The 11,555-nt window shown below is 35.3% G+C and overlaps 1 protein-coding gene across 3 annotated transcripts in view; it reads left to right on the top strand.

The window, feature by feature from the left end:
* Positions 1-5,416: 5,416 nt before the first annotated feature.
* LOC145694811 (uncharacterized) overlaps positions 5,417-11,555 on the top strand; it is a 57,594-nt gene continuing 51,455 nt past the window's right edge. The window contains exons 1-2 of one of the 3 annotated variants that reach the window (XM_081771461.1): positions 5,417-5,665; positions 8,767-8,903. The gene's annotated coding sequence lies outside the window, so the exon portion shown is untranslated. Of the gene's footprint in view, positions 5,666-6,007; positions 6,195-8,766; positions 8,904-11,555 lie in introns of those variants that run through there. The other 2 variants (XM_081771460.1, XM_081771462.1) reach the window with 2 other exon arrangements.

Genomic DNA, 11,555 nt, shown 5'->3' with positions numbered 1-11,555 from the left:
TATGCCTTCTGCATCTGAATGCCCCCCACATTTACAGAAAAATCGGCGCCCTTGCCTATGTGTACCAATCAACTCTCTCCAGTGACCTTTCAAGGATCATTGCGTCCATGCCAAGACGCGTCGCCATTGTTATCCGTGCCAAAGTTGGACACACTGACAATAAGGTAGGTAGTCATAATATTCTGGCTGATGTGTGCGTATATTTTAACTCGTATATTTTGTCTCGACTCGAATTTCGAGACGTCTCGACTCGAATTCGACTCGAGTCGAGACAGAGACTGTCGAGTCGAGACACGAGTCGAGACAGAAACATATTTTCGAGTCGAGACACGAGTCGAGACAACATTTTCTCGAGACGAGTCGAGACAGGCTTAAATCTCGACTCGACTCGACTCGAATGCATCCCTACATACATCAACACACACACATGTGCGTAAAAGAAAAAAGTACATTCCAAATCATCCGTCTTGGTAGTTACGCAAAGCACGATGATCACAATATACTTCCATATGAGGCGAAACAATACTTACCCATGTGATATGTTCTGGAAAGGAAACCTCGAAACCCGCCAGATGAAGGATCAGCATGTAACAGAAGCCAAAAATCAAAGAACATCAAAACAAACAGCACTGCCAGTTCTACACCCAGAAATGTTAACTGGGAGGGGTCCAAAGTATTTGAGGGAGGTTCAATACGTCTACATAATATGGAACCTGTCTTATACTGCACCCAAAAAGATGATAAGTAATTCTTACTTACTGTCATCTATATTTTTTAAAAAAATGACAGAACGATTATTTTTATAAGAAAAGATGAGTACATGATGAGGCGTAAAATAAAATATTTAGCCTACATCAATCGTTTCTCTGTTAAACAAGTATAGTTCGTTAAGAAAGTCTACAAATGTTAGTCAAGTTTCGAAATTTTTGGGAGGTCCGGACCCGGTGGACCCCCCTCCCCTCTTGGCTACGGCCCCGAGCATTGCTAACTAGTCCCAAATTCAATATGGCGTTCCCCATCATACAGTTTTATGTGGAAATTATCAAGAGTATAAAATATACTTATTTTACAAAAGAAATATGTTAATACTAAAATACTATCCGCAGAGGGGGCGGGGAGCGATTCTACATACTGACTTATTAATATTTGATTCACAAATTACTGTAGAAGAAACCTTCATTATCAATAGGGTGAACGTGCCACTAGTCAGCCCCTCACCAGTAGTCGGCCACTTACGCATTTTCGAAACAAAAACAAGAAAACGTTACGTTTTGACCCTTATCAATATGAAGCTTAGCTTTTAGACATTCATCCTCTACACAGCCAATCACATGTCACACCAAAATGTCACCTAGTGTCGCAGCAATAGGTGGACAAAGAAGACACTATGTTGTAATGCGTGAATCTGCTACGTAAAAAATAACAGACGAGACTTTTTGTTACAAGTGTGTATTTGTTACCTAATGTAAAAATAATAAATATTCTTTTTATTTTTTAATTTGTATATATTAAGGAAATGAAAACAGAAAAAATTTTTTTGTAGATATTGAGCATTTCGTTTGTATAGGGGGGGGGAGAGTACTGGAATTGAAAAATGAGCGATTTTCTAATAGTCAACCCCCGGGGCTGAGTACTGGAATTATCGCATATGTGTGCAATTTCGTCCATCACATGCCCAGACCAAGTATTCACTTCCCTTCTGTTAATAACATACAGCATGACTCACAAATCTTTGTTTTTCCAGTAGTCAGCCCAGGTAAAAATGCAAAGGCCGAGTACTGGTGCCTCGAAAGCCAAAAGTCAGCCCTGTTTGTAATTTTACTGCAATTTTAAATATCAATATCCAAATTTGCAAAAAAAACAGGTTCCCACTTACTCATTTCATGGAAGTAAATATAAATGAATGAAAAAGGAAGAAAAATGGAAGTTAAGAAATGAAAACGATGGTCAATTCACCAGTACCTAGAAGAGTCTCTCTACAATGCACTGAGGGCTGTAGAAAATGGACTGACTATACTTGAAGCTAGCAGAACATTCAATGTTTCTCGCAACACACTAAAATAGCCAAAGTTGGATTTGGGCAAAATAAAATGGATATATTGAATACAGTATACAATATTGTAAAAAGTGACAATAGAGAGAAACTTTTCAAAGAGAGCTATCTAGAAGAGAAATGGTATAAATTGTTCTTACGAGGAAACCCAGAATTAGTTTGCAGAGTTCCCGAAGGCAAGAGCAACAGTCACCGAAGAATTTATTCGGAAGTGGTTTAAAGAACTCAAGGTACCTCCAAAGCATTAACGCATCCGATATTCTGCAAGATCCCACCCGAATCTTTAGTGGTGATGAAACTAGTTTTAGCCTTTGTCTCGAAACTGGTAAAGTTATCGTATCGAAAGGTTTGAAAAATGTTTATGAAGTCCGACGTGCAATTGAAAACAATCACTGTTCTTCTAGTTTTCTCTGGCAAAAGGCGAAACTATATTTCCAATGGTTATTTTCCCGTATGTTAAACCATCGCCTGACATCATAGAAAGTATGCCAAAGGTCTGGTTTTAGGCAAAATCAGAAACAGGCCTGGATGAGGATTGATACTTTTTATGAGTATATTGTAAATGGTATAAACAAATAGCTGGAAGAAATAACGTTAAAAGACCAATAATTTTGTTTGCTGAAGGGCATCGCACACATCCAACTATGGAACTTAATGTGTTTTGCATCGAAAACTGAATAATTCTATATGCCTTACCACCTAATACAATACACATTCTTCAGCCAGCAAATGTTAGTGTCTTCAAACCCCTCAAGATAGAATGGAAGAAGAGAGTTCATGACTGGCAAAGCCAACCCAAAAACATAAATGTGTAACAAAATCTCATTTCTCTTCACTCTTGTCTTCTTTTCTCTCCGATTCAATTAGAAATTGTTTCAGGAAATGTGGCTTGTGTCCTTTCAATGCAAATACTGTAGACTACTCCAAATACATTAAAAATAGCTTAGTGAAAAGACGTTTGGAAAAAGATTGCAGTGTATCGGCTGACTGATTTCCTCGCATATTCCTTCTCTATTTCCTTGTCAAGCAGATCGTACTGAAATATTGGTCCATAATGTAATGGAAGATGGTACGGTGTTTTAAAAGATGGTACATTACTTCAAGTTCAAAGCGGCAACGATAATATTGAGAAGTCATGGACAATCATAGATAAAGAGAAATCATAGACAATCATAGATAAAGCTCCCGAAAAAAGTTCAAATAACAGTAGACACGTCTCACCAAATTTTGAAAATAATTTATTTTGGCCAGAGCCAATTGCGAAGACTTCAAAGAGGCAACGAAGCAAAATAAATTATCAAGTGCCATATCGTCAGATGAATGGAGAAATATAATGATAGCCAAGATCTTAGAACGGAAGAAAGCAATTAAGCCAAACAAGAAAAGAAAAGAAAGAAAAAAGAAAGAAAGAGCAAAAAAGAAAATTCCAACTTCCTGGAATTTTTGTGAAACGACAACTACTACAATTTTATTATTATTATTAATTATTTTTTGTGAGAAGTAAATGTTTTATTTCCGTTTTCTAACTTAATAAAGGTATTCAAACATGGTGATAAACTGATGGCTGTGACATATTTCTACTCTAGTTCTATGAGAAATATTCCTAACTTCGTAGAATTTTTATGAAGACATAATTCGATTTTATTACATATTATTGCGATTTTTTTTTCTTTTGGCTTTTTCTAACTTTTAACTGGAGTGATCAAATGATATTGCGATATACTGGTCATGAAATTTGGCTATGATCTAACAACTTTAGTTCTATTTGAAATGTGTTAGCTTCATGGTTGCTTATATTTTTACGAAGGGTCCGCTCAATACAATTTTGTTCCTGTTTTTCCGAGAAATAAATAATGTGTTTTTTGTTAAACAATTATAACGTAATCTGTTATATTTGTAGTGTCATGTAGCAAAATAAAAAACGCTCCATGATATTACATCTGTTTTTATTATTAGTTTCGAATTTTGTTGGCTGACTTTAGGTTCGTTAATGGCTGAGTTCTAGAATGTAGTGGCTGAGTACTGGTATTTTTCGGCATTTTTAGGAATTTTATAAATATTGTTAAAATCCTAATAATGACATTAAAAACACTCCTTTTATTGTAAACTAGACTAAATAATGAATACATATATCATGAAGAAGTCTCATTCTGTTCAAAATTAAAATCAAAAATGACATTCAAACTTAAAATTTGAGTTAGGAGGCTGAGTACTGGCACATTCACCCTATAAGCTAAGAATTAACTTGTAAATGCTGGTCTACTTTCATTTGTTTTCTCCTCTACTAGATATTTTCTTTCTTATTTTGTAATTCTGCAATCACTATTTTTAATTGTCATTATATTGATTTGCTTCAGTATGGTCCCGTAATTTAAAATGTGAATGCATAAAAACAAATTCCATTTGTTAATTGCTAGTGAAAGAAAATTCAGAAATCTTGTTTAGCGTGAGAAACCTCCTTGTTCACTGGAAATCGTGCTGTGTTGCAGAAGCACTGCAACGACCAGTCCCTTTAACTTCTGAGATAGGGGAAAGGAGACTTAACATTCGCTCCAATTGCCGCGCTGAAGGAATCTGGTCGTTGTATGCTCGCTGCAACACAATATAAATTAGAGACTCTGTGACGGATTATTTTTCGCTTTTTAAAACGGATTAACGGAACGGACAGTTACAGAAGTAAAAAATATGTTATTTAAAGTGTATATATGCAAGTATTAAAAAGTATTTTTTCTGTTCTTTACTACTATTGATAATAATATTTTTTTCTTGAAATACTTTGGTCGTTGCGCAACGCTGCAACACTAACATTAGCCGCCACTGGGTCGAACTGGTTAGAAGTCATATATACTCAAGCTTATTGTTCACAAGTTTTTCTTAGAACTTCCTTTCCATTTTGAATTAAAATTAATAAAATTTCAATTCTGCTGAACTGTTTATAGCTAAACCTTTTATTGCAATTTATAACTGCTAATAGTTATGGCTCCTTTTTATATTATTGCCGCAGAAAAGTTGTAATTATCACTTTGTTCAAAGGTACAAGAGGGTCTGTTCAATGGTATTAATACATGACCATAATGTACCTGTGAACAAAACGGATATGTTCTTTATCCTATCTGATAGCGAAGAGATGACACTTCAAATATATAATTAAAAATGGGGGGAAAGTGCTGAATATTAGCCCCAAAATTTCGAAAACTAAAAGTGTTCACAGGTGCAACGCCTTCCCCTATATATCAAGCATGCGTGAGCAACGAATCGGAAAAGAAATGCCGCCCCACTCTCCTTTTTTTTTTTTTTTTTTTTTAAATGTCCAGTAGTAACACAGGACAAGTAAAAATGATCATGGAAAATACGATCAGCATAAAAGTCTATTCAGTCTAGTTAACCCACAACGCAGTGATCTGCGTTTTGTTTTCCAATTACTGCAAAGACTTTCGTTTTCGCTAGATTATTAGAAATAAATTATTATTTCAATAATAATGGAAGTAAATTATTTTCTAAATGTCTCCAGTAGATGGCGCGAAGTTCAAGCTTTGCTTGGATTAAATGGCGTCTGGAGTGTATATTATTACGATTTTAAAAGTTTTCTTGAAACTTTAACTATATATATTCGTAAGTAGCATAAATTTAGCAAATTCAATATTGTAGGAACCAGAAACCTAGTGAGTGACACTCTTAATTTTTTTTGTAACTGTGATATTCTAGAGTAGTAGTAACGTTGGAAGATGTGAGAACAATTGACTGCTGATCATGATGACCCTGCTTTGTTCAATGCTTAAAAGAACTGAAAATTATGCTTATTAACGTCGTTGTTCATTAATATTTAATAAATACTGTTTTAACTATAAATTAAAATGAGATAGTATAAATTGTCCGATATAATATACATTACAGGTCTTGTAGATAACTAGATATTGTAAAAATTTGTTCATAACTATGTAGTCCTCAGATCTCAAAAGGACGAATTGTAAGAAAAAGGCACAGAATCGAGCGGAATTCAGAAAGAATCAGACGCTTTCGTGATCTTTAGACATGAAACTTACAGGATTTCATGAAATATTGGAGTATTCAGAAGCATGCTCAATTATACAAGGTCGTGTATACCGGGACAAGAGAAGTGTTTCATTTACCCTTAAATTAGGTAATACAATCGTTTACACAAGGCTACAGATTAAGAATCTGGGAATCAAGAGCTTAGAAAGTTACTGATCAAATCTAAACATTCACAATGAGTGAATAATTGAACTTTATTTATTTAGGCGTTAATGTTAATTCTTTTAACAATTTAATCTTGTTAATTCTTAATAAGGTTGAATTAACATGATTTGTGTATGATTTACAAGATAATTTTTCATAAGGCAAGCGACTTCACACAATGTAAACGAGATGTATTCCGTTAAACCCCTTAGCTAATGGACAGAAATAACTGATCAATAATTACAAATCGCCTGCCAAAGGCTTTGCTAATTTTGGTAAATAGATTACGTTTCGTTCACGGTACTGTCTTATTTTGCTTGGGGAAGACATTTATACTTATAAAATGTTGCCTTAGCAGAAATGTACTCTTTCTGGCTTAGTTAATATTTCTTAAGATAGGTGCTGCATTACTGGGTGCAGATTGTCTTTAAGAGGGTTGAGTAAATACCATTATGTATTAGGTAACTACTATAAACTGACCCGAGCGTTAGCGACGGGGTGCGTCCGTAGGGAGCAGGCGCTACAGTAAAGGTGAATATATACATAAACGAGGATAGTGGAGAAACATTTCATGTGGTATAAAAACAAATGTCGTGTGTGGCACAGCTTTATGACTTTTCTATGGTCACTTTTTATACTTCCTTGCCCTTCACGGCTTTGCACTTCATCATGTCTTCCTTATGAAATAAAATACAGTACCTTTCCCACTGACAATCGAGCATGCTCAAAAAATGTTGTCTTTGTTGCCGCATTTTTCCAATAACATTTAATATCATTGACTTGTGTATTACATTTGAAAACATAATTTCATTTATTTTTCCTTATCTTAACATCTTTCCTACATCTTCGACATCGCGTCCTTACATTCATTAATCCAGTCAAGGTTCTAGGACACATGTTCCCCTTCCCATTGAACTGTAGTAAAGACAGAAAACAACGTGCCCTGCGGGACACTAACCCGCCTTCACTCGCTAACGCTCGCTCGGGAATACTATGCGAATTAAATATTAAACTTTGGTACAGAAAGTAACAAACCTAGCTACTAACCTATATGGAAGGGGGGGGGGCTGTGTTCTAGAATATTCCCATTAATCCATCCTCGTTGGTATTTAAGTGTACAAAGAAAGAACTGTTAAATCAGAGCTTGCATGGATATTTACCATCTTCTCAATATACAATACTTCCTCTAGATAGGGATGTACGATACTGAAGTGACCGATGCCGATACTTTTGGACACATTTCTTATATATTATCAGGAATTTTCAGAATAATGAAATGATCAACATTATAATGGGGTACCCAGCCCCCGCCAAGTGAACTTTATGGTGGACAAATACCGTGTGCGTGGGTTTTCTCGGGGTTCTCCCGTTTCCTCCCACTTTCTTAATTCCACCATTTCATTCATTACTCATCATCACCGTCTCCTTTAGCCTAATCGGAATAACCGTGGGACGTAAAACTCAAAGATTTCATTTCATTTTTATAATAGGGTATACTAGATATAAGGCCAAAACTTGGCATACAAAGACAAAAAGCAGAACTTCATATTAGGTTCCACACAAAAAATATATTTGCTCTAAATTTAGGCGAGCTCACATAAAATGAATTTAAAAGTAACAAATGCTTATGTAGTGTAAACTTAATTCTAAGAGTCAGTGATTAATAGTTAGAGTGTTAATGTACTTTGACAGTTATAGTGCATTTACTAGTCTCTATTACATACATACAGTGGCAGTGATTAGACGTTATAAGTGGAGGGGAGGCAAGACATGATCTGAATATTTGTGTATCAATGTCAATTTTCTTGATTGTTTCTAACACTGTTTGACGAAAGGTTGTATAATTAATAGGATACTGATTTTTTCATGTAAAATACCGTATATCGTATTTCATTATTAAGTAAATTGACAAAAGCAACGCAAATAGTTACCAGCCCTTTGTACTTTTAAACAACGAAGATCTAAGAAGAGATTTGATTCCTTGCTCATGAATAGTTGAAAATTCTGTCCGGAAAATTGTGAGATTTGGTCAGTGGCCAGTGGTCACTATTTGGTACTAAAATGTTCACCATTCTCTTAGGTATTGATCAACACCATCTCTCAGTGACTTACCGTTCCGAAGATATTGGCCAAAAAGTTCTGTTTTCGGGAGAGTTAAGAAGGCATATCTCAGGAACCGTAAGTCATAGACAGATAATATTGGTATATATCAATACCAAGAGAATGGTAAACATTTTGTTAACAAACAGTAATCGATGACCACTGGTTATTTCTTCATTTTCAATATACGGTGATAAAAAGTGACAGCTCAATATAGCTAGTTCAACAGATTCCCTCCCTAATAGGTAGGTTTCAAATATGTAAATGTGTTATCTATTGAATTTAATGAAATACATTTAATATACAATTTCATACAAATTTCGAAAAAAATTAATTCTTTTTAAGTTCGTGCGGATCTCTTGCATTCTTGCTCTTTCAGCATTCTCAACTATTTCTTTCTTGTTTTCTGTTCAAAGAAAAAAGCCAACGAAAACGGCTTTGCTGCGTCTACGAAAAGGGCATTGTTGTGTCTGCTAGTAGAAAAAGAAAAAAAATTTCTTTCACTACCAACTTGTAACTGCGGACTACTGCTGTCGGCAAAAGAATGAAAAAGGTAAAAAATTGATTCTTATTACTCTCTTTTTAATCAATATTCCTTACTATTACAGAAAAGACATTTTAGGAATTGTCGATTTTTGTGAAATTAAAGAATAACTTGTGAAAGACTTTTCTTGTTTTCAGAAATGTTCTCTCGATTAGTTTCAAAGTGGCTGACTAATATCGAGATCTCGTAAGAAATGAAAGTACGCTGGAGTTATTGCGCTCCAAAAGGTTAATCTTTGGGCCATTTTCCATGGCAATTAAAACGCAATTCATGTAGCTTTCTTAACTCCATGGGAAGACAAATAACCAATATGTACTCACGCCACGGCAAGTATTATATGGCACATTTTTTCTATGAACCGGTAATACTTACAAAAACTGCCCCTACATATATATAATGCAAACGGATACTACCATTACAAATTTGTATTGTTTAAAAAGCTATGCGTGGTGAACCAGGTGTTGCTGTGTATGCCATAAAAAATAAGCGGATTCTTTAAGCGACCCACTATTTATTAACTTTAGAACTAATTGTTTTTAACCAGTAAGAGAAAATAAGACGGGTTTCTTCCAGTGGCGGATCTAGGCCAGGGCCGAAGGGCCTAGGGATCCCAGTTTTTCTGCGACAAAATAATTTAAGCTATTATTTATATATTTTTGGAAGTTTGTTTATATATATATATATATATATATATATATATATATATATATATATATATATATATATATATATACGTATCATAGTCTGGGTACTGGCTTTCCCTCCCCCCCACACACAGTTTTTACCTTCTAGATCCGCCACTGGTTTCTTCCATTGCATTTTCTCGTTTGGGACTCAGATGACGGGTCTGCTATCCTGACCATGGGCGCCCGAAGGGGGGCAGGAGGGTCCCCGCCTAACTCACGAAAATGTATACATAATATAGCAAACCACGTATATTAAATACCAGATGTAATATAGCAACCATGGAATGGGCCCTCCCTAGAAAATGTTCTTCGGGCGCCCATGATCCTGACTGAGGACCTTTGGCTTTTCTTCACCACTATTTTGATATGGAGGGACTAAGAATATCAGTTGAGTAGGAGTAGTGCAAATCAAGGCGTACACATGCATAAAGTACAATTGATAATAATTTCGATCAACTTCTAAAAGAAATTAATGAAATATAAGCGTCACTGTTAATTTTAAACAAATTAAAGATAGTTTGGAGAATGTATCGGTAAATATCGGTGTCCATTTGCCGATACTGATACTCCCAAGTGGCCTATATTACCGATACATCGGTACATTCCTACCTCTACAATGGGATAATCTCCCGCCATAACGTCAGCCATACTCAAATAGATCCATCTTCACTATCACCAATATAAATAAACTAATTTTTACCCTTTTATTATTCCATCACGCTCTGCAGCAACCACACTCACCAATTCTTCCGGGTAAATTTTGCAAATTTTCAGTTATCGCAGCGGGGCTGAACGGAACTTAACTCATATAAACCCTTGCATCATACGCACTTCTTAAGGTATTGTTAAGTCATACTAACTTCAAATTGCACTCGTCCTAACGCCCTAACTCTGTGCATCATTCTTCTGCTTTCGCTTAGTCTGACTGCGATACTTCTATTAATTTCCTAGTGGATTACGAAGCTGATCTTGTTCGACTATATTTAGTGCAAATGGAAAATCCCAATAGAATGCAATTCCAAGTCTCTTGTTACAATATGGTTGCATCTAGGTCCTTAATCTGCTTGTTTAGAAGTATTACATTTTCTTTTTAGTATTTTAAATAAAATTTGAACATGAACTTTTAAACATGAACATGAACATTAAAGATGATGTGGCCCTTAAGGATATGTAACATGTAAGAGCAGAGAAAGTCTCACAAAACCTAGCTCGTGACATTTAACTAAATATTTAATTATATGAAAGTAATTGACAAGTTGGCGTGAACGAACAACTAGCATTCTCACTTAAAAATCGGTAAGTCTCGTGTTAGAATTCAACTGCAGCCTTCTTTTTAGGGTTTTCCTCTCTTCAATTGAGCGAATACCGAGTTCGTACTTTTAATGTTGAGATCCTGTCAAATTTTCTTGTACATGCTTAACACTATTCAAGAAATTTTATAGTTTGGAATACGAGAATACTCTTTGTTTCTTTATTGACTAAGCGATTTTTCGTTTTTAAATACTCTTACAAGGAACAGCGTTGGCAAGGAATCTCGAAAATCCTTCAAATGTTACTGTTTTCGGATGCAACTGCCTGTTGTAATTGTAAAAGTTGTAGCTGTGGAATCCTAATGGAAGTACCCGAAAGATTCGATATAGAAGTGTTACTATATACGCATACTTTCGTCACGCAACCGTTCCGTTGAGGCATCCTGGAGGAGGGAGAGTTCAAGCACCTTGCCAACAACTTGTGGCGATAATGGAATGTTGCTTATACTCAGCTCCGAGGGAGTAGTAGTAATTAATAATTCTGTATTTCTAACAATGATTTCTTCATCATTCTTATGATTACTAGTAGGGTTCATCTTATAAAGTACATACACTGGATGAATCCAGAGAACACACAGCTTCCCAGAATATGCAAGAGGTGGAAATGGACCTGCTGAGTAGACAAACATCACTTTCACTTCATCTTTCGCTAAAACTTACACAAC

This window comes from Thermobia domestica, chromosome 9 (assembly GCF_964235325.1).
Source record: "Thermobia domestica chromosome 9, izTheDome1.hap1.1, whole genome shotgun sequence".
Taxonomy (NCBI): Eukaryota; Metazoa; Arthropoda; class Insecta; order Zygentoma; family Lepismatidae; genus Thermobia; species Thermobia domestica.
The sequence above is the reverse complement of the archived record's forward strand: the minus strand, read 5'-3'. Positions and strand labels throughout refer to the sequence as shown.